Source organism: Myotis lucifugus, unplaced genomic scaffold (assembly GCF_000147115.1).
Source record: "Myotis lucifugus unplaced genomic scaffold, Myoluc2.0 scaffold_7, whole genome shotgun sequence".
NCBI classification, from domain to species: domain Eukaryota; kingdom Metazoa; phylum Chordata; class Mammalia; order Chiroptera; family Vespertilionidae; genus Myotis; species Myotis lucifugus.
Window position 1 is genome coordinate 6,049,112 of NW_005871055.1, and position 24,240 is coordinate 6,073,351.

The 24,240-nt window shown below is 38.6% G+C and overlaps 1 protein-coding gene and 1 pseudogene across 1 annotated transcript in view; one reads left to right on the forward strand and one right to left on the reverse strand.

The window, feature by feature from the left end:
- Nucleotides 1-24,240, forward strand: part of GTF2F2 (general transcription factor IIF subunit 2) — a 132,451-nt gene that overhangs the window by 29,880 nt on the left and 78,331 nt on the right. The window lies entirely within an intron of this gene.
- On the reverse strand, nucleotides 2,238-3,091 carry LOC106695225 (annotated as a pseudogene).

Consider the following 24,240-nt stretch of genomic DNA (forward strand, 5'->3'; position numbering starts at 1 on the left):
CTACAAGTGGAAGTTTCTTAAAGGTGAGTTGCCATATAGAGTCTGAAACCCTATCAACAAACTTCTTGTACTTTTACATTGAAACCCACTGGTTTTATCTTGTACCCTTTGAGCGGCTCTCCACTTAAGCATGATTTTATAACATTACGTGCCCATCATTTGATGAATATTGAATCACTGAGTTATGTGGTTCTTCCACAGGTTAGCACATTTCATTATACAGTATCAAAATTTTGCATTCATCAACACCATTGATTTAATTAGAAAGTCTAAATATTGGAGAGCTGTCAAGCTAATGGTGGTAGGTACAAGTTTTTCAAAACTTCTAATTTTGACTTCAAATGTTGAATTTTATTAATGTTGAGAAATAATGAATATTGTCACTTGTTTTCTTTGAAAAGATGAGCTTATTCCATTTATTTTTGAGAAAATATCTTTCAGATACCTGAGTCTGAATAACCATAGTTTGTCTTTCAGTCATTCTTTTTTTTAAATCTTCACTAGAGGATATGTTTTTATTGATTTTAGAGAGAGAGGAAGGCAGAGAGAAATATTGATTAGTTGCTTCCCATGTAAGACCCAATTGAGCCTGCAACATAGGCATCCACCCTGACCAGGAATCAAACCTGCAGCCTTTTGGTGTATGGGATGACACTCCAACCAACTGAGCAACCCAGCAAGGATCAACCATTCTTTTAAATAAAAATGATCTTCCTGGCAAAAGAAGCTATTTCAGCTCCCAACTCAATCACACAGAGGCTTTTCTTTGACACAGGCATCCTGTGTTGGTATCCAGCGGAAGTGCTTTATGTGTACTTTGCATTTGGTGTCACAGAATATTAAAGGATATGTATCAAGGGTCAAAAATTGAATAAAACATTTTTGACTGTTCATCAAAGACATTCTTAAGTGAAACCGGCCTTTTTGCCCACTGTTGCTTTTGCACCATCAGTGCAAATAACAGTGAAAAGTGCAATTGAGTACTTATTTATTTTTTAAATCCTCATCTGAGTATATTTTTCCATAAATATTTAGAGAGAGGGAAAGACAGAGAGAAATGTCGATGTGAGAGAAATACATCGATTGGTTGCTTCCTGCAGGATCCCCACCAGGGCCTGGCCTGGCGAGGAGCCTGCAACCGAGGTATATGCCCTTGACCAGAATTGAACCCGGTACCCTTCGTTCTGCAGGCCAATGCTCTATCCACTGAGCCAAACCGGCTAGGGCGCAATTGAGTATTTTAATGAAAATAGACTTTGTGGACACCCAAATGATCTTGAGGACCCCTCTATAGACCATGCTCTGAGGAATGCTGATTTAGTGTGCTATAATGAGAAAAGTTGCAGGTTCCATTTTGAGGTATCTTGTGATGTATTGAAGTTTTTTTTATTAGCTGTATCCGAATGGAGACATCTCCTTCCTCTACTGCTTCTTAGGGCAGCACCATTCATAGCAATGGTTTGCATGCCTGTTTTAGTGCTTGTTGTTAGTTATACAGTGGGGCCTTGACTTACGAGTGTCCCGACTAACGAGTTTTTTGCGATACCAGCTGTCTCTCGGCAGATTTTTTGCATTGAGTTGATAGAGTAATTTGAGTTAACGAGCTCGGTCTCGGAACGAATTAAACTCGTAAGTCAAGGCCCCACTGTATTAAGAGTTTAGTACATATTTTTAATTGGGTTTGAGCCTCTGTTAAACTGTATCCCTTAAGTGTTTATTACACTTATACGTTGGTGTATAATCTGCCTTCATATGTACTGTATATTATTTACTAATTCTCCCCACAATCTGAAGAGGATATCACTTTTAAATTAAATCTCCATTATGTAGATGAGAGAATAAAAGCTCTCATGTTTTTTTTTGTGTGTGTTTTTTTAAATATATTTTATTGATTTTTTACAGAGAGGAAGGGAGAGGGATAGAGAGTTATGGGGTTCATGTTTTTTTTGTGTGTGTGTTTTTTTAAATATATTTTATTGATTTTTTTACAGAGAGGAAGGGAGAGGGATAAAGAGTTAGAAACATCTATGAGAGAGAAACATTGATCAGCTGCCTCCTGCACGCCCCCTACTGGGGATGTGCCTGCAACCAAGGTACATGCCCTTGACCAGAATCAAACCTGGGACCCTTCAGTCCGCAGGCCGACGCTTTATCCACTGAGCCAAACTGGGTAGGGCTATGGGTTCATGTTTATTGGAATTTGATATAGAGCCCTGACCATGGGCAAGTGGCAGCCAGAGGTGTGGGTAGGAAAAAAAAATCCTACTCCACACTCAATTCACTCTATTAATCCATCAACCTACACCACTCCCATCCCCACTAGTAGTCCAAAGAAGGTAACATGGCCCAGGAACACGCTGTGTTGCTCTCTCATCAGTCTGTTAAGCCTCAGAATTAGAGAGTGAGGAGTATTTGAAGTTCTGTCCATTTAGTTTCAGAACAATAAATAAGCAGAGGCAGGAAGCCATGGCAAAGACACTGGCAGCCTTGCATCTTGCTAGGTCTTTATAGCTGTGTCTCTGGATTTGTAGGCCACTCCTCGACTTTTCAGCTCCCTCACAATTCCTTGGGTCAGGCGACCAGTGACTAACACTGCATATACACCAGGCTTAAAGTTACTGACTCCCTGCCACTTGGAGACCCAGCTGTCCTCTGGATTCATCATTGCAATGATACCATCAAAGGAAGAGCTGGTGCAGTCATATACCTTCTCTCGGTTAACCTTCATCTGAAGGTATGCATCACAATTGTCACAACCATCATATTCAAATTGGTCTTAGTCTTGACCAGCGAATGCAACAAACAAGCTCGCAGATGCCGCAGGTCCTTGGGCACCGTCTCCAGAGCCATCCTCTCGACAGGAACAGAACAGCAAAATGCTCACAAGCTCTTTAATATTGGTAACAGAATTGCTGCTATGTCTGCCTGAGTAAATGCCTGCTTACTGAGCTCTGATGAATTCTTTGGCAACTCCAGGTTCTCTCTCACCTCCCTGCACTTCCATGGCAGCCAACTCTAAATCCCATCCAGGCTTTCCAACTCACCCAGTGAATTACCAGGTGTACCGGTTAATAATTCGGATTTTTTTCAATAGATGGAGTTACACATATGTTTACATATATGCGATTTGATATGTATGCTGTTTTGTTGTATTGACAGCAAGCTTCAAAACTTCATATGTCAAATTTGCTGAAGGTGTTAACATCATAGATATTTTACATTTAAAGATGTCGAATTTTGTGCCAAAAAAGAGCATTTGTGGGAAGTTTTAATTCATTACTTTATTTTGAAGAAGTTATCGTATACTTTGGGAAGCTTATGGTGAACATGCTCCATCTCCAGATACTTGTGAATGCTGGTTTAAATGCTTTAAAAGTGATGATTTCGATGTGAAAGACAACGTCCAGGTCAACCGAAAAAGTTTGAAGACCAAAAATTACAAGCATTATTGGATGAAGATGCGTATCAAACTCAAAAACAACTTGCAGAAAGATTAAATGTTGCTCAGCAAACAATTTCCGATCGTTTACAAGCAATGGGAAAGATTTTAAAGGAAGGAAAATGGGTGCCACATCAACTGAACGAAAGACAAATGGAAAACCGAAAAGTCACCAGTAAAATGTTGCTTCAACTGAAAAGTCATCAGTAAAAGGAAAGAAAGTCTTTTTTGCATCGAATTGTGACTGGCAATGAAAAGTGGATTTATTTTGAGAATCCCAAACGCACAAAATCATGGGTTGATCCAGGTCAACCATCAACATCGACTGCAAGGCGAAATCGCTTCAGAAAGAAGATAATGCTCTGCGTTTGGTGGGATCAGGAAGGTGTGATGTATTATGAGCTTCTAAAACCAGGTGAAACTGTTAATACTGATCATTACCGACAACAAATAATCAATTTGAACCATGCTTTGATCGTGAAACGACCAGAATCTGTCAAAAGACACGGCAAAGTAATTTTGCTTCATGATGATGTACCATCAAATACTTCAAAACCAGTTAAAGACATGTTAAAAGATCTTGCCTGGGAAGTGTTAACCCACCTGCCGTATTCACCAGACCTTGCTCCTTCAGATTACCACTTGTTCCGATAGATGGCACACTCACTTTCTGAGCAGCACTTCAAAACATTCGAAAAAGTAGAAAATTGGGTCTCTGAATGGTTTGCCTCAAAACAAGAAAAGGTCTATTGGGACGGTATCCACAAATTACCTGAAAGATGGGGGAAATGTGTAGCTCGTGATGGACACTACTTTGAATAAAGTACTTTTGATGTTTCTCTTGAAATTATCATGTTTTCTTTGATTACAGAATCCGCATTATTAGCCGGTACACCTGGTACATGTAAAGGTCCCTGTGGAAGGAATAAGGAAGCTCTATTTTTTGCTTTCTCTGAGTAACATCCATGCTACTGAACATTTGAAATCATCCCAGTTTCTGACAATCTTATGCTTGTGAGGAATAACAACCAAAACAAAAATGTATGACTTTAGTGTTTTGTATATTTCCTGAACTGCTACCAAGGTTTATGGCTGATATAGAGATTCATCTTTCAGTGTTACTGTCAACTGCCTAAGCCATGCCTACTCTAAAAAATTAAGCCTAATAGTAGAAAATGTTTCTTATTCAGTGGCTGGAAAGATGAAAGGCATGTTTTATATGCTTTCATATTTGGGTATGCATGCATAAATATGTGGTTGGTGTTAATAGCTCTTTAGTAATCTGGGGATAAGAGTGAGGAGGAGAAAATTTAAAAATTAGAATGTAAGGATATTTATAATGAAATATTTCAATCCTATGGAAGTGGAGAGAATAGTGTAACCTTTGGCCAATAGCCATATTTTATAATTGTGGACATTTGCCATATTTTTTTAAGGAAATAAAACAGGTTACACAGTTGACATCCATTTCCTTTTTCTGCTTCCACCCCCACCTCCCTTTTCAGAGGTAATCATTGTCCTGGAGTTAGTGTTTATTATTGTGACCCATTGTGATGAGTCTGCAATTGCCTACAACAAAAACTTTACAATTTAACTGTAAGAAACCAACAGCATTTTTGGAGATGGTTTAAGAAGAATGCCATCCAAATTTCTAGCAATTAAGGAAGTTCAGTGCTTAGATTGAATAGAGATTGTTTTTAGTATAAGGTATGTTTTGACAAGCCTTTTTGTTTGTTTCTTCAGTGCCTGAATTTTTTTTTTAATTTCCTGAATTTTAACATAAATTATGTGATCAAAAGTAATTATTGAGAAACTTTACAATTCGGTCCCATGTTTTCTGGTGAGAAAAACTGATTGATCAGTGAAGAGCATGAGGTTGAAAGAAGATGTTTGAATTCTGTTTTAGCCTTGGCACCATGTGTTTTTTATTTTGGTAATGTAGTCCTATATCTGCAATGTAAAAATCACACCGGTAGCATAAGAATTAGATAATATTTATAGTACTATTCCTCCAAAGAATTGATACGTAATTTATGAAAAGAATATTGGCACATTTGATTTTCACTTTAGTCATTGCTATGAGTTTATTAATATAACCTAAACTTCCAATTTCAGTGCTCATGATTTCCACTTAAATATTATTGCTGAAAATTTACTGAAGTTTCTATTAACTTTTAGACCTCTATTTTCGGTATACCTTTGTGTATGATTTTTATGGAGAATGTCAGAAAGAATCATTAAGACCTAACTGGTTTGGCCCTGACCGGTTTGGCTCATCGGCCTGCGGACTGAAGGGTCCCAGGTTCGATTCCAGTCAAGGGCATGTACCTTGGTTGCGGGCACATGTCCAGTAGGGGGTGTGCAGGAGGCAGCTGATCGATGTTTCTCTCTCTTCGATGTTTCTAACTCTCTATCCCTCTCCCTTCCTCTCTGTAAAAAAATCAATAAAAATATATTTAAAAAAAAAAAAAGACCTAACTGGTTTGGTTCAGTGAATAGAGTGTCGACCTGTGGACTGAAGGGTCGCGGGTTTGATTCCGGTCAAGGGCACATGCCTGGGTTGCGGGCTCGATCCCCAGTAAGGGGCGTGATTCTCTGTCATCATTGATGTTTCTATCTCCCTTCTCTCTGAAATCAATAAAAATATATTTTTTAAAAACAATCATTAATATTTTTTAACTTTATTGTATGTTGTATTTGCCTTTTCCTAAAATCTGTGATGCTCAGCTTTTATTATCAAACCTGTCTGTTTCCTGTTTTGTAAAGCAGTTGAGAAGAATTTAGGATGTTTTTATCATACCTGGAAGAAATGACAGGCTGTACAAACACGTTTCTTTTTTTTCCTTTTGATTTTCTATAGCTTCCAGGTTATAAAGCTGGTTATTTGTTTTGATTCATGTATACTAAGATCTTCGATAGAACCTGGCCTTTTTTACAAACCAAACTCAGCTTAGTAAAATCAATTTTACAGTGTAAACTACTTACTTGGGATATTAAAATGAAGTCATTGAAAAAATTTTAATTTTTAAAAATTCATTTTCTTTGGCTTTTCCAAATAATTTTATGGATTTGTGGCAGTGTTTTTTGTGGGTTTTTTTTATAAAGAAAGAAAAGACCCCACTGAAGGTTTTGGTTGCACACAGGCATTGTCTCTTCTATAGTGCTTTGGGCATAAGTGTATTGTTCTTATATCAAAATTTGAAAGAAAGAAAATGCCATGTAACTGATTTTTCTTTTTCTGCCACATAGCCTCTTACTACAGAAATACAAGACATTTTACTTCATTGGCTTCATATTTTTGTTGCCTGAAATCTTATTCTGTTGATATGGTGATAGTACCAGTACAGTAATTCCCTGTGGAAAAAAGAAGCCAAGACTTTAAAATTGGTTCATTACTTTAAAAAGCAACACATACTCTTTATTTTTAAAAACGTACAGAGTATGGAAGGTTTTTATGTGAAAAAGTAGCAGCCCCTTCTCCCACAGCCTCACTAGTCCCACTTTTGGGGCACCCAGTGCTGACAAAAGGTTCTGCGATGAAAAGCTACATCACAACAGAATAGGAAAAGTAACCAAGATGAACTTGAAGCCTACATTTCAACTATATTCTTGTGCCTTGTATCATTATTTGGTTAGGAAGAATTAAAGAAACTTTTTATGCAGACATATAAATTTACAACGTTTAATAGTACATCTTACCATTAAGCAGTTAACAAATAGGTAATCTGTTGAGCATTTATTTTGTTCACTATGGTGAGCACTGTATATGAATGATTTCATTTATTTCATGCAAGGAGCCTGTGAGGTAGGCACCATTGTGACTTAATTTATTGGTAAGAGGAATGGGTTTACATAGGATTTAATTTGACCAACATCATGTAGTTTGTAAGCATGTGCCCTAAATCATTATACTAGTTTTCAGAGTGTGGATGCACAATTTCATGAGTAATGTGCAGCAATGAAAACAGGAAGAGAACTAGAATGGAAAAATTTGCCTTTTTGTGTTTGAATATTTCAAACATACCCTGAAGTGGAATACTGGTAATATAGCAATCCCTATATACCCCCTCTCAGCTTTAGGGATTTATGGTAGATCTCACCCACCCCCCGGCATTATGGTAGATTTTTTAATGTGCTATCAGTGATTAGAGCAAGTTACTTTTATTAAAAGATATAATTTTACTTTATTCATATATATTTGTACCTCTCATTGCCCTGCTGAATTTTATCCCCAAAGGCTCTACAGGGCTGTATATTACTATGATATATAGTTTCACTTACTATACACTTTAGTTTCTTCATAAATTCCCTATTGGTTTGTTCTGCAGAAATGAAAATAATCTGTCTGATCATTGTCTGCAGATTATGACTATGTTTTTAACCTGCCGCTTTCTAGATGTAGATGTCTAGTGTAGTGATTCTCACCTAAGGGCAACTTTGGCAGCATCTGGAGACATTTTTTATTGTCACAACTTAGAGTGTATTACTGGCATCTAATGATCAGGACATCCTGCTATACACAGAACAGCCCCTCACAACAAAGAATTGTTCAGCCCAAAGAGTCAATAGTGCCAAGGAAGAGAAATCCTGTTCCAATATAAGAGAAACTATATTATTTTTAGTGGACAAGCAATTTAGTATAGCTATTGATGATATTATTAAAGTTATAAAATACAATAGTCTCCCTCTCTCATCCCCATCTGTAGGGGTAACATTCCAAGACTGCGGGTAGTACACTATGTTTTTCCCTATACATACATACCTATGATAATGTTTAATTTATAAATTAGGTACAGTGTGAGAATAATAACAATTATAGCAGTATCCTGTAATACAAGTTATGTCAGTGGCTTTGGGGACATTATTATTTTTTAAATATGTTTTTATTGATTTCAGAAAGGAAGGGAGAGGGAGAAAAAGAAACATCAATGATGCAAGAGAATCACTGCCTCCTGCACGCCCCCTCCTGGGGACCAAGCCTGCAACCTGGGCATGTGCCCTTGACTGGAATTGATCCTGGGACCCTTCAGTTCACAAGCGGTTGCTGTATCCACTGAGCCAAACTGGCTAGGGCTGGGAACATTACTAAGTAAAATAAGAGTTATGTGCACACAAGCACTGTGATATGGAGACAGTTGATCTGATAACCTAGACAGCTACTAAGTAACTAGTGGGCAGGGAGTGTATACAGTGTGGATGCATTGGACAGAGGGATGGCTTGAGATTCATCGTGCTATTCAGAACATGTGATTTAAAAGTTAATGAGTTGTGCATTTCTGGAGTTTTTTATTTAATATTTCTGGATAGCAGTTGACTGCGGGTGACTGAAACCACAGAAAGCAAAACTGTGGATATGAAGGGGCCATCAAGAGTGACCAGAACTTGTTCACCTCCCCAGTGGTCGTTTTTGTTGTTTCCCTCCTATTCTTTTATCTTGTCCCTCCTCCTGTCTTTTTACTTCTCTTTTGTTATATCAGAAGAAATCTATGTACTTATAGGAGACTGTTCTTGAGGTCTCATCTTCTGTTTTTTAAAAATATCTACTCTTAAGTACCCTATTTTTTCACTAGCCATTGTTTGTCAGATTGCTCCTTTAAAACAAGATTGGCTCCCCCGCTTCCCTCCATCCAGCTCCCCCCCCCCCCGCCCCCACCGGGCCTGGGTGCTGAGCCCGCCGGGTCCCTTGCACACCTGATCTGCCTTGCTTCCCCAGAGCTGAATCCTATAAGCTCAGCGCCTCATAAAAGCACAATTTTCTTATTCTGTACAAGTCCTGACTGAAGAAAATTTATGGAGTAATAAATATGGTGTTCTAAACATTTCACTACTTTTGAAAAGTTTTTTACATTTAGAAAGATATGCCTTCTCTGTTTCTTTCTCACCCCTTTAATTCAAGCTTGATTTAATTCTTTAATTTTAAGCTTAAAGATTAATATATAGTAAAGGAAAATGGCAGTGTAAAAACTGAACTGTGGCTGCCCTGGCCATTGTGGCTTGGTTGGTTGAGCATTGTCCCATGCACTGAAAGGCTGCCAGTTTGATTCCTGGTCAGGGCTCATGCCTGGGTTTTGGGCTCGATCCCTGATAGCAGGTGTGCAAGAGGCAGCCGACCAAAGACTTGCTCTTACATTGATGTTTCTCTCCCTTCCTCTCTCTCTCTAAAAATCAATGTAAAAATAATTGAACTGTGCCTGATTTCTCACATATATATTAGTAGAGAAGAATTTTTTTTAATAGAGCTTTTCATGAAAAACAGAAGTTTACCAAAAAAAATAAACTTTATTTCCTTTCCCATCCCACTCTCCCCCCGCCCCCACCTTTCTTTTTAACTTTCATTGTGTTTCATTGTGGAAAATTTTAAAGCATATATAAAAGTAGAGAAATAGTACAGTGAACTTTCATGTACCTGTCATCCAACTTCAGGTTATCAACATGTGGTCATTCTTGTTTCAGCTATGCCCCAGCCACTGTCCTTTTGTACCTCACTGGATTATTTTAAAGAAAATAATTCACATCATTCCATCCTTAAATTCTTTAGTACATGTCTCCATCAGGATTCTTTTATAAAAAATACATAACCACCTAGCCTGTGTGGCTCAATGCAAAATGACATAGCAAACATTTTTTTAAGTTCTGAAATAAAAACCTCATTCTTCCATGACCTTACCAACTGTTAGAAATAGGCAGCTGTGGCCTGGCCGGAGGCGAAGCACTGACAGAGCCTGCCAGCGGCTCTGAAAGGCTGCTGTGTGTGAAAAGAAATGCAGCTGACGCCTTTTTTTTTTTTTTTTTGACCTCTGTATGTGCATCAGTCCAGTTTCTTGCTTATATGGTATCGTTAGCGATTCCAAAAGAAGAAGGGGGAAAACTCTACAGACATATACTGTTTTTATATAAATATATATTTGGTTCCCTCTAAAAGAGCCTTTCTTGAAAATATATTTTATGGTTGGAAGTTGTGGCCTTCTCTTCTAGCCTTCTCTGCTCAGAGAGAATAAAAGCAAACCACACAGGACTGTTGACTGCATCGGTTTCTTTTATTATGCAGGACTTTTTTCTTACTTTGTAACTTATGTGTCATCGTTAAGCAGTTTCTTGAGAGAAACACCTATACTGGTTAGCAATGGAAAATGTCTGAGGACTTAGAGCAGTTCTCAATCCCCTTTTTTCACAGCCCCTAGGTAAAGAGCGATGTTTCTTTCATTCCCAAATTAGAAACAGACTCCCATGGATTAGGGACTGTGATATAGATGCCTTAGATGCTCTCAGTGCCGCCCATAGTCCTTCAGCCTCTTTCATTTCTGTGCACACTGACCAGCTTCTAAATCTTAGCATCTGTGTCTCAGCCTGGGAGCTTTCTCTGCTGGCAGCTCTTCTGCACATCTGGAGGGCAGGTCAGAACTGCCAGGATATTATCACACCCTCTGGGAGCAGCCCTCAACCAGTATCTGACAGGAGTTGGTGTGTGTATAAATACCCAGCTCTCTTAACCTCATGTGGGATAGATAACTCCAGGCACACGTCTGAACCTATCTTCCCGAGTTCAGCAGGGTTAAGCAACAGTTTTCCACAGTGGCACACAGCTGGTACCAGTTTCTAAACTCATCTCTTTATTGACTTCTTTCCTCTTCGTGTCTCTCCCCCAATTCTCTTTCAGTCTTCTGGGGCCACTTTGCAAATAAACTACCTGAACTTTAAAACCTTGTCTCAGAGTCAGCTTCTGTCTTTTTTTTTTTTTTCCTTGAGAGACCTGATACGTTCTTTGATCCTCAGCCTTCTCTCTGAATGTCTGTGCATCCAAATGATTTAAAACCCTAATGTGATACCTAGGGATACTGCAGGTACACTATACTTTAATAGACCCAAATACCCTAAGACTGAGGTTCAGCTAAATTTTAAATAGGAAGCTAACATGTAGCTTTGGAGCATACCATTTTTTTATGGCTGTGTCACTGCAAACATTGCTTTCTCTCCTCTAATTGCTGCCTGTTTCTGCTGCTTCCCAGTCAGCTCCTTTTACCACTCTAACTGAGCACTATCATCTTCCTCAGCTATCTGTCCTCTCACCCTATATGACTGAGCACACTGCTAATGCTTTCTCTGGGGTTCATTACAGCCTCCCTCAGTGCCCTGGGTAAACATCCCTACCCTTCTCTTCATTTGGACTTCTTTAATTCTGCCATGAACAGTCATTGCAGTCTCAAGAAGGTTTTCTCAGATATCACCTCTCGTCCCTATTTCTGACTTATAACCACTAGTCTTTTATATATGCAGGTTCTCTATATTCTCCAGCCTTTTTGAAATACTTAAAAGCCATTAGAATATAATTTACTGAGGAAGACACTTACAAGGGAAAAATATACTGCATTAGCTGAAAAAACTCGTTTTTTTAAATAGTTTAATTTTAAGACTATAAAATTCATGAAAAATAATTCAAATAAATTAACTGCATCACTGATTCAACTGACATTCACTTTCCACAAAAGCCATTACTTGCTTCTAACTCTTGTCAGAAAAAAATATTAAAAGGCATTAAGTGAGAGAAAGAAAAATTAATTGGGTCCTATGTAATAATTTTATCTGACTGTGTCTCACAAAGATAACCATAGTCTCTTCATGTTAAAAAAGAAGAAAAGAAAAATAAATGTTTTAAACTGGACCATGACTCGTTGGTTTATTTTTAACATGTTAGTCTTTAAGAAGTTTAATGTATCTAATATTGCAGCATTTCTAAACAATACTGGTTGTGTCCACTGTAACACTTTTGCTTGAAAGTTAAAAAAATAATTATTAGGAAGGAACCAAAATTACTCAGGATGTGTAAGAGATTAGTACAGAAAATTTAATAATGAATCCATCAATTAAAAACCAAAGCACAGCTACCAGTGTTCTATATTTTGTTTGTTTTTTATTGTTGATAGTGCAGTTCTATATTTTGATTGGAGTAGTGGTTACATGGATATGTTCACTTTATGAAAATTCATCAAAGCTATAAATTTATGATTTGTGTATTTTTCTTCAATGTAGATTATATTTCAATAAAAATATTAACAAAGAAAGCAAAGCACAAGAGGAACACACATTTTATTAAAAATCCATCAACCAGATCACTTAGTTGGTTCAAAAAATTAGATCATAGGTATTAAGTCATATTGTGTTAGTTTGCTAGGGCTGCCATAACAAAATACCACAGACTGAGTGGCTTAAACAACAAATATATTTTCTCGCAGTTCTGGAAGCCAGAAGTCCAATATTAAGGTGCTGTCAGGTTTACTTTCTTCTGCGGCCTGTCTCCTGGGCATGCAGATGGCTCTTTACGTGATTGTTCCTCTGTGCACATGTACACCTGGTGTGTCTCTGGTTGACCAAGTTTCTTCTTATAAGGACACCAGGCACATTGGATTAGGGCCTCCCTAACTATAGAGTTACAGTTTACTATTTCTGCATTGGTTAGGGTTTCTCCTGAAGCTGACTCTGGATTATGATATGACATTTGATTGGGAACCTGAGAATGAAATCTGCAGTACAAGATTATGTCTATCCCATAGTTTATGCATTATTGGAAAGTAGTACATGATTTTTTTTTAAAGTATGTTAGCTTTAGCATTAGTGTAAAAATGCAAGCAGTAGCTTTTCTTTTTTTTTTAATTAAATTTTTATTGTTCAGATTACATTTGTTCCTCTTCCCCCCCCCCATAACTCCCCTCCTTCCAGTTCCCGCCCCACCCTCCGCCCTCACTCCCCACCCACTGTCCTCATCCATAGGTGCACGATTTTTGTCCAGTCTCTTCCCGAATCTCCCATTCCCCTTTCCCCCCCAAGAATAGTCAGTCCATTCCCTTTCTATGTCCCTGATTCATTATAATCACCAGTTCATTTTGTACATCAGATTATTTATTCACTTGATTCTTAGATTCACTTGTTGATAGATGCATGTTTGTTGTTCACAATTTGTATCTTTACCTTTTTCTTCTTCCTCTTCTTAAAGGATACCTTTCAGTATTTCGTATAATACTGGTTTAGTGGTGATGAACTCCTTTAGCTTTTCCTTATCTGTGAAGCTCTTTATCTGACCTTCAATTCTGAATGATAGCTTTGCTGGATAAAGTAATCTTGGTTGTAGGTTCTTGGTATTCAGCACTTTGAATATTTCTTGCCATTCCCTTCTGGCCTGCAAAGTTTCTGTTGAGAAATCAGCTGACAGTCGTATGGGTATTCCCTTGTAGGTAATTGAGTCTCTTTCTCTTGCTGCTTTTAAGATTCTCTCTTTGTCTTTTGCTCTTGGCATTTTAATTATGATGTGTCTTGGTGTGGTCCTCTTTGGATTCCTTTTGTTTGGGGTTCTCTGCGCTTCTTGGACCTGTAAGTCCATTTCTTTCACCAGGTGGGGGAAGTTTTCTGCCATTATTTCTTCAAATAGGTTTTCAATATCTTGCTGTCTCTCATCTTCTGGCACTCCTATAATTCTGATATTAGTCCGCTTGAAGCTGTCCCAGAGGCTCCTTACACTATCTTAGTATTTTTGGATTCTTTTTTCATTTTGCTTTTCCAGTTGGGTGTTTTTTGCTTCTTCGAATTTCAAATCTTTGGTTTGATTCTTGTGCTCCTCTGGTCTGCTATTGGGTATAATATTCTTTATTTCCGTCCGTGTATGCTTACTTTCTAATTTCTTTATCGTAGCATCGAGGGTCTCATTAGTTTTCGTGAGGCTCTGCTCAAGTTTATTGCAAGCCCTCAAAATTGCGATTCTTAGCTCCATATCCTCCATTTCTGTAATGTTTTTTTGTCTCCGCATCTTTTATGCTTTCTTGGTGCACCCCCTTGTGGTCTTTGTGCGCAGTCTTGTTCTAGTTAAGCCTTAATTGTTGTAGTTACTACTAGAGGGATTTGACCACCAGGCTGACTGGCTGTGAGAATCAGCTGTGTGGAAAACTTCTGTCCTCTGGAGAGGTGCTAATCTAGCCTTTGCCTGAGGCGATCGGCAAATGGCTCTGCGCAGGGCTTGGGCGGGGCGGGATCAACAGGGCGGGGGGAGGGAGCAGTTATGGCCGCTCTCAGTCCATCCCCAGGGGCTCTGCCTCTCTGTCCCAGCAACCGCTGCAAACCTCGGAGGGACCGTAGCCAGACAGTCCCGCTTCTCCCGTTTGAGTCTGGGTCCCTAGAGACTCGCCCGGATCTGTAGCCCCGAGTCTGAGACTCCCTCCTGATTGAAAACGACAACCGCGCCCTCAGCCACCAGCCCGCTTTGCGCGCGCACCACCGTACCTTTAAATTTTCCACACTGCGCCTCCTCTGGGCCTCGTAATGCTGTTGTTTTTCCTTCTAGTTGAAGAGTCTCTCCTCAGCCAGCCTTCCTGGGGTTCTGGGTGATGTCCGTTCCGCCTTTTAGTTGTATTTTTGAAGTGGTTGTTTGCGGCAGCAGTCTCCGGTGTTTACCTATGCCGCCATCTTCGATTCTCTCAGCAGTAGCTTTTCTTGGTCCTTCTGTTGGTTGACATATGGGGGGGTTATCTAATTATTTGAGTAGTTTACCACAGAGTTATTAATTCAGAAACTTGATGATAATATTAGCCAGTTAGGGAACAGTAGCTGCCCTGCTGGTTAAAGCCTCAGACTCTTCTTTCTCTCTGTCTGCAGGTAGCATTTTATGTAACTCTTTCTTCATTCATCCCTTGCTGTTTCTTAAAAATTGGCCATGTCTGTCTTCCATCAGTTCAATTTTTCAGACATTTATCTTTCCTAGTTTACTTCACTCCCTCCAAGAGAACTCAAAACACCATACCAGATGCTTTAGATCCTAAGCAGTTTTTAATTGCTCAAAGCTACAAGGAAACAGAGGAGGATTGTGCCCTTCTCCATCCACCTTCACACTCCTCCTCCATCCCCAAAGCGAGGGAGGGGAATATGGTACAAAGGTTGATTGTATCTCAGAACTCTGTAAAGTTGTTCCTTTGCTTAATTAGTATATAAATACCCTCCCGATTCCACATTTGCTTAAATATATTATTTTCCTTAGTTGTTCCCATGAGAATTTTTAGTTCATTTCTAAAAATTAGTTTGGTGGTAATTCCCAGGTAGCTATTTGGATTTAATCCAGTAGTGAATCTGTACCTGAATGAGGAAAATTTGCATAGCTCACACAGGTTTCTTTCTTGGTTAGATTTATTCCCTGACCTACGAGTCACCCGCTTTTCCTTTCTGTGGTCATAGCCCCCACATGTTTCAGAAATGGGTTCTCTGTCCTAGTTTTTTCTTCTTTCAAACTCACTAGACTGACTGTATTCCCTCTTGGTTAACTTTGGTGTATTCCAGTATTTTAAGCCAAGTCTTGACCTAGTCTAATGAGTGGAACTGCCAATCCTTCTTTAACTTTGTCTTACCTTTTTCAAGGCTCATGTTCTCTGCCGAGTCTCTCACTGAGTTGCCGGTTTCCAGTCTGAAGGAGGTATCACACAGTGGCCAAAAGCTTGGCACTTTGGAGGTTGCTTACTAGCTGTGTGACTGTGGCAAGTTGCTTAACTCTGTGGATCTGCTCACTCATCTGTAAAACAGGGGTTCTTCCCAGCTCTATCTCTTAGGATTAACAGACATCCCAAAACAGCAGTGATTAAACATATTTTTCTTTGTAAAGGAAATTCTGATGTTAGAAATCCAGCTCTGGGATGGCGATTCCATGGTTATTAGCACTGTCTGCTGTCATTAGTTTGAGGCTTCCATCCTGAAAGTGATGCAGAATTACTTCTGCAATTATAACCATCCCATCCACATCCCGAGCAGCAAAATGGAAGCAATAGGACAAAGCAAAAGGTTCGCCTGGCTTTGTAACCCTTTAAGGACCATATCCAAAAGTCACACCCTATGAGTTTTTGCATATATTCCCGTAGTCAGAACTTGATAACTTGGCCGCACCTAGCAGTCACAGAACACTGGGAAATACAGGCTTTTCTCTGTATACAATTGCCACACTGAATCAGGATTCAGTTACTAACAAAGAAGAGAAGAATGGGTATTGGATTAATTAGCAGTCTCTGCATCTCACTTTAAAGGAGGTAATGCATGCAAAGTACTGAGTACTGTGCCTGATACCTAGTAACTCCTCAGCGAATGCCAGGCATTTTTATAATCTCTGCTAAAAGGTCAGATTACCAGCACATCCCACTTTTTCTTATTACTTTCCACTCATTCATATTCTTTACCAAGGAAGTGACTTTTATAATTCCTGAAACTTACAGAAACAACCATAGATGATTTCTTTGAAGGGAGAAGGTACACAAATAGTAGTTGTTCCCTTGTTGGAAAACCACTCATTTCTGTAGAAGAGGTTTCAGTTTTTTTACTTATTTAGCAATTCTTAACATTGGTGGAGTTGATATGTCTCTTTTTACTTGGAATTTTAAATCCTAAACCACTTTTCTTTTCCATTGTCTTAAACCAAAAAGACCATTATTTTGGTACATATTAAGATAAAGAGAATTAAAAATAATTCTACTTAAAATATTTTATTATATCCTTTAGTTATATTTAGTCTTAGTGTGATACTGAATGAAGACTGGGAATGCTTTTACTTAATGCATAGTGTTGGCTTCACCAAACACCTCAGTGTTAACTGTTAAATTTTTATATCTAGCTTTGTTATTTTTCTGTATACCCATCGTTTAGTAAATTTTACAATATACAATTTTGTTCTTTTATTAGCAAGAGATATCCGTATCTTGCCTCTTCAGTACAGCTAACCTTATCCTATATAATAAAGCGGGAATATGCAAATTGACCATCACTCTGCCACAAAGATAGAGGCACCCACAGCAGAGGTTGGGGGGGGGGTTCCGTAACACAAGATGGCTGCACCCATAGCGGAGGCCGAGTTCCTGTAACGAGCCTTAACGAGCAATCAGCAGGGACCTGAGGCTGCACCCGCCATCATGGGGCTTGACAGGGGATGTCAGGCCATGCCCCTGCCCTGGCACCAGGCTAGGGGACCTCAGGCCGTGCCCTGCCCCGCCCTCCCCCCCGCCCAGCAGAGCTTCATGAGGGACCTCAGGCCACGCCCCCCACCCCAGCACCAGGCCAGGGGACCTGAGACTGTGCCCCCCACCCAGCAGGGCTTGAAAGGGTGGGACCAGCCGGGTCTGGATCTAGGCCAATTGGGTGGGGCCAGCCGGTTCTGGGTCTCATGCGAGTTTGAGGCACACGTGGGTATGCACAGACTTGACTCCGGCTCCTGTGGTGCGCCCCAGACTCTGACAGAAGGAAGATTTTCATATACATTTTCCTAATTTTCTTTCATCTCTGACACTTCTATTATAGAGAAAGGGCAAATAGCAATATTAAAATATTTCCTCTAATTAATCCCCTTTTAATGTGCATGAATTTCATGCACTGGGCCACTAGTCTTCTATAATAATAAAAGGGTAATATGCTAATTAGACTGGACGTCTACTGGACAAAGCTGGGCTGGAGGGAAGCCAGCTGGGATCCCGGGTGCCTGCGGGCGGCCCAAGCAATACCGGCTAGGGTCCCGGGTGCCTGTCGGCAGCTGGAGGGAAGCTGGTGCCGGAGTGCCAGCAGCTGGGAGAAGGAAGGCCTACTCTTGCATGAATTTTCGTGCATCGAGCCTCTACTATTCAAATAATCTAAATGTTGATAAGATAGAAGAGGAGAGGTTATATTTACCTGGGAACTAAATATAACTGGGAACCAAAAAATAACTGCTGCTTCCAGTTTTCAAGGTAGCTGAATATTTATATACTGAATTGAAATGCGTTATTTTTTGTCTGTGTTGTACAATTAAACATATTTATCACAAATGTCTGCAGTTGAATTTTTTTATTTGTGTTATAAATCAGTCACCTGTGACTTTTAGATTCTTTTGTTTGCTGTTTCTCTCCCATAATCATCAAGTCTTTATTAATAAGTAGAGGCCCAGTGCACGAAGATTCGTGCAAGAATGGGCCTTCCTTCCCCTGGCTGCCGGCACCACCTTTGCTCTGGCCTGGAGCCACCTTTCTGCCTTCCCACGCTGCCCAGAAGCCCAGAGCGGCTGGAGCGGTGTGGAATGCCTGTGTCCCACCCCGCCCCCGTCTGCTTGGCACCTGCATATGCAGATTAACCTGCCATGTTTGTTGGGTTAATTTGCATACTCACTCCTGATTGGCTGGTGGGCATCACAAAGGTACTATCAATTTGCATCTTTCTCTTTTATTAGTGTAGATTATTTGTGCATACAGCTATATACTAGTATAGTCTTCCCTTTTTCTTTCTATTAAGGTTTTTTTTTTATATCTATACATAGATAGGAAAAATATGTAAAAATGTTAGAATGTATGATCATGGGTGTCTGCATGCATACTTTTTTTTAATATATGTTTTCCCCCAAAAAATAAATATAAATAAAAATTTATCAAATGGTATGCTACGTAAAGTAAATGCTAAATGCTCGTGTGTTTTTTTAACCGTACTAAGTCGTAGGTTATCAAATTCAAGCAACAATTGAGATTACAGTTGGTATCATTTAAAAACTTTTAGCCTTAAAAATTAATTAATAATCATCTGTCATAATGAAGCATAATCAGTGGGGGTGGAATTAGGAAGAAATCAGTAGACTTGCTCAATTTTATTGTAATGATATAAAAAAATAGGTGCTAAACATCCTAGAGAACAGTAATCAAAATTACTTTTGAAAAGTTGGGCCTGTCTTCAAAAAGGAATTTTTAAAACTTAACTAGGTTGTGTGTTATTGTTTTTTTAAAAGATATATCTATACTAAAACTTGCTTTTAAATGTCACTGAATACTCTAGAACAGCTGTGGGCAAACTACGGCCCGCGGGCCGGATCCGGCCCGTTTGAAATGAATAAAACTAAAAAAAAAAAAGACCGTACCCTTTTATGTAATGATGTTTACTTTGAATTTATATTAGTTCACACAAACACTCCATCCATGCTTTTGTTCCGGCCCTCCGGTCCAGTTTAAGAACCCATTGTGGCCCTCAAGTCAAAAAGTTTGCCCACCCCTGCTCTAGAATCTGGGTTTGGAAAAACTTGTACTATTTATATGACACTTCAGATATTGTATCATTTGATGAATTTATATTTTATGCTAAGGAACAGTTTTTAAAGATATATCATGAAGAAATATATTATTGTCTCACTCTTTAATATCTAATTCAGTATTTTTCCTCAAATAACCAGTGACTTAAAACAAGTTTCCACATCTACACTAATAAAAGAGAAACATGCAAATTAGTGTCACTCCGCTATACCCACCAGCCAATCAGGATGAGTATGCAAATTAACCCAACAAAGATGGTGATTAATTTGCATATGCAGGTGTGGAGTGAAGACTGAAGACAGTGTAGAAGGAAGCCAAGCGCTACAGAAGGGAGCGAAGTGGTGGAGAAGGGAGGGAGCCGAGGCAGCGGACACGGGAGTGCAGCCGAAGCAGCGGACAGGGGAGTGGAGCCAAGGCAGCGGACATGGGAGAGAGCAAGGCAGTGGAGAAGGGAGTGAAGCCCGCCGAGGCAGGCTTCGCTCCCTTCTCTGCTTTGCTCCGGCCGCAGGAAGCCCTATTCTTGCAGGAATCTTCCTGCAACGGGCCTATAGTTTTATTTATAAAAGGCTTAATGTACATTTTTGCATTGTTGGGAAATTTAAGTAAATGTAGGTAACTTATAATAGTTTGTAATATTCATATCAGTGATTTCTATCACTTGATAGAAATTCTTGGACTATTGTGTATTTTTATCAAGAGAATTAGGAATACGGTCACCTTTATAAATTATTTTAAGCAAATTTAAAATTTTATCTTAGATATTTCTCTCTACTCAGTATACTTTTCTTTTTCTTTCTTTTTTCCTTTTTTTCATATATTTTTATTGATTGCAGAGAGGAAGGGAGAGGGAGAGAGATAGAAACATCAATGATGAGAGAGAATCATTGATCAGCTTCCTCCTGCATGCCCCGTACTGGAGATCAAGCCCACAACCCGGGCAAGTGTCCTTGACCAAAATTGAACCCAGGACTCTTCAGTCTGCTGACTGATGCTTTATCACTGAGCCAAACTGGCTAGGACCAGTATACCTTTCTTTATCACTACTCCCTTGGGTGTTTGTTCACAGAAGCAAATTAATTTTAATATTAATTTAAGCAAAATATGATTAGGAAGTCGACTACAGAAGTAGCTGTTATATATTTCAAAGCTAAGTACAAGTAATTTCTAAGTTGTATTCTGTTTCGGGTAATCCATGTTACATTTCTGCTTATCAAGGATAATTATGATTCAGATACTCTTAATTTTTTAAAATTCTTTATTGTTTAAAGTATTACATATGAATCCTTTTCCCCCCATTGACCTCTTCCTGCTTCCCTGCCCATCCCCCCCCCCAGCACATGCCCTCACCCCCTTACTGACTGTGTCCATGGGTTATGCTTATATGCATGCATGCAAGTCCTTTGGTTGATCTCTCATACCCCCCTCCCTGCTTTACCCCTGAGGTTGGATGATTTGCTTCTATGTCTCTGGATCTATTTTAGTTCATCAGTTTATGTTGTTCAGATACTCTAATTTTAACCTTGACTGATGTCGTTGCAATTTAAGACACTTAATCACAATTTAGTAGCTAGGGGTATCTTTAAGGTTGTGTTGTCACATATATTACTGCTTACTGATTTTAAATTGCTGATGAAGCAGCTGCAATGATAATTTTGTTCTTATGGTTTTTGTACATGAAGCTAGAGAAGATGAAGTCCCAAGAAACTTTATATGTAATTTTAAACTAATACAAATGAAAACTGTATTTGCCTGTAGCAATTTAAAGTATATTCTAGATCTTATAGTGTTCATCACAGTATTAAGCCTGTATTTGTTAAAAGTTACCCATTCTATTTATGTCTAAGTTGAAAGTCTAATGAATGTGAATGTGTATTTTTGTGCCTATTACTCATGGTTATTTCATGAAGATACCTTTACACAGGTTAAGCCTTATCAAAACTCTATGAAGTAATCATTATCTCCATTTCACTATGAGGATGTTAAAAATCGTGGCTCAGTGGTGGGCATTGACCTATGAACCAGGAGTCACGATTTGATTCCCTGTCCAGTTGTGGGCTTGATCCCCAGTGAGGAGCATGCAGTAGGCAGCTGATCAATGATTCTCTCTCATCATTGGTATTTCTCTCTCTCTCTCTCTCCATTACTCTCTGTAATCAATAAGAGAAAAAAATAATATATATATTTTAAATCTTCATTACAGTCCTGTAAGCAAGTTAGTAGAAGTTAATTGTATTTAAACCCTGACTCCAGAACCCATATGTGTTTCACTGTGATGTATGTTTTTCTTCATAATGTATCAGTTCTGTTGACTATATAAATCATAAAAAGTTGACTTCATTTTCACTTAATGTGATACGTGAAAATCTAGATTAACCAATAGACAGATTTGGGATATTCTTTGCTCTTGGGAAATGATTCACGTCATGTTCTTTAAATAACACGACATTAAAAATATTATTTGCTTTCCCAAAATTCAACTTTTCACTCAAATTTTAAGAGTACTGCATTGTGCCCTGGCTGCTGGCTCAGTGATTAGAGCATTGGCTCTTGCACTGAAGGGTCTCAGGTTCTATTTCAAAGTCCAGGGTGCCTACCTGGATTTCAGGTTGATCCCTGGCCTTGGCCCGGGCAAGTGTGGGAGGCAACCAGTTGCTGTGTCTTCTCTCGCATCAATGTTTCTCTCTCTCTCTCTCTCTCTCTCTCTCTCTCTCTCTCTCTCTCTCTCTCTCTCTCCTCACCTCTTCCCCCTTTTCTATCCCCCTCACTCACTCCCATCCACTCTCTCTGAAAAATCAGTGGGAAAAAATGTCCTCCTGTGAGGATTAGCAATAAAAAGAATATCTTCAGTGTGAGGTGATTTTATGAAGTGAGGCAAACCTGTATTTTATTGTTCTGTATTCAGTGCGCATACTTCATGAATGCCTATTTTATGCCAGTTTGTAGGTGTTAGAGATATAAGTGGCCTACAAAAACAGACATGATTCCTGCTGACTCTGGAACTAGTGTATGTGAGTTTCAAGTCTTGATTCCACCTTGACCTCCTGATAACTGTATGATCTCAGCAGGTTCTTAGCCTTCTAAGCCTCTGTTTCATCTGTAAGAAGGAAAGAATAATAGTACCTTTCTTAGGGTCAATTGAGGATTAATTGAGATAATATATGTTCATAGCCTGGTATCTGATCTGGCATGTGATAAAACACTGTTAACTTTTATTGTCATCTTAAATATAGCATTTGAAGTATAAGTAATTTTCTTTTAAAGAAGTAACTGAACCAGCTTAATTAGTATCATCTTCAATCTGGGATAGTAGTCATCTTTCTTGAATTATCTGAAAAGTCTCATAAGTGTTTCATTTGTTCTACATGCTTCCATATACATTTTAGAAATATAGTACATCATAGCCATGTTTATTTTTCATATTTTAAGGACAGTGCTATAAACACTGTGAGACAATTCCAAATGCAAGAGTATATATGATTGGCTCATGGCAGGTATAGTAACCTACTTTTTATTAACTGTTTTCTGAAAAAAGAAGATAAAGAGTCACGTTGTGATTTATTCTTTGGAGAAAAGATTTGAGGAAGAAATTCTTCAGTGACTGCAAACAAAAATATTATGACAGCTTCACTCTCTGACTTGCAATTGGCATTTTGTATGATTTCTTGAGGGGTGTGTGTGTGTGTGTGTGTGTGTGTGTGTGTGTGTGTTTAATCCTCACTGAGGATATTTTTTCATTGATTTTAGATAGAGTGGAAGAGGTAGGGAAAGACAGAGAGAAACACATCAATTGATTGCCTCCTACACACACCCTTGACCAGAATCAAACCTGGAACCTTTTGGTCCGCAGGCCAATACTCTATCCACTGAGCCATACCAGCTAGGGCTCTTGAGTTTTTTAAATGGACAGTATTTCCAGATATTCTTAGAAAACAGCAAAACGTAAAAGTAGATATTTTCTATACACTTACAGCACAATATGATTATGTAAGTCCAACTGCAAGTAATTTTGAATTTTAAAAGATACATTTATGGAAAGTTATACAAAAGTGATCAATCTAGTCAAATTTAAGATTATCACATTGTTTCAGGAAATCATGATTTATTAAAAGCTTGAGGAGGAATTAAATACATCCAAATATAGTCCTGGATGGGTGGCTCCATTGGCTAGAGCATCATCATCCTGTACACCAAAAGGTTGTGGGTTTGATCCCCAGTCGGGGAGCATACAAGAGGCAGCCAATTGATGTTTCTCTCTCTCCCTTCCTATCTCTCTAACAGTCAACAAACACATATCCTTGGGTGAGGATTAAAAAATTTTTTTAAGTGTATCAGATATAATTTTTTTAGAGACAGACATAAAAATGAATGAAAAATTTCTTTAAGTAGTGGTTTCCCATCAATAATAATTTGTTATAACAGTTAAATTCTCTTTTGTGAATTGATGCAAAACCTTACTTATAATACTTCAAAGGAGATTTGTTCAGTTATCTCCTGTAAAAAGATATGTCAGGGCTATTTTTATTATCAGTAATGAAATTCTTTTAGAGAAAAATCTTGCTTTGACATTAAATCACTACAATGTTTTTTTATTACCAAAGTTCAAATGCCAAGGAAAAGTCAACTCATAAGCTGAGTAGGTATATAAACAATTCAATTTCTAAACTGCTAAAGTAGATTTCACTATTTTTCCTATTTTCATAGTTCCTTTAAATCCTCATTTAAAAGTACATTAAATTTTCAAGTACATAAGAG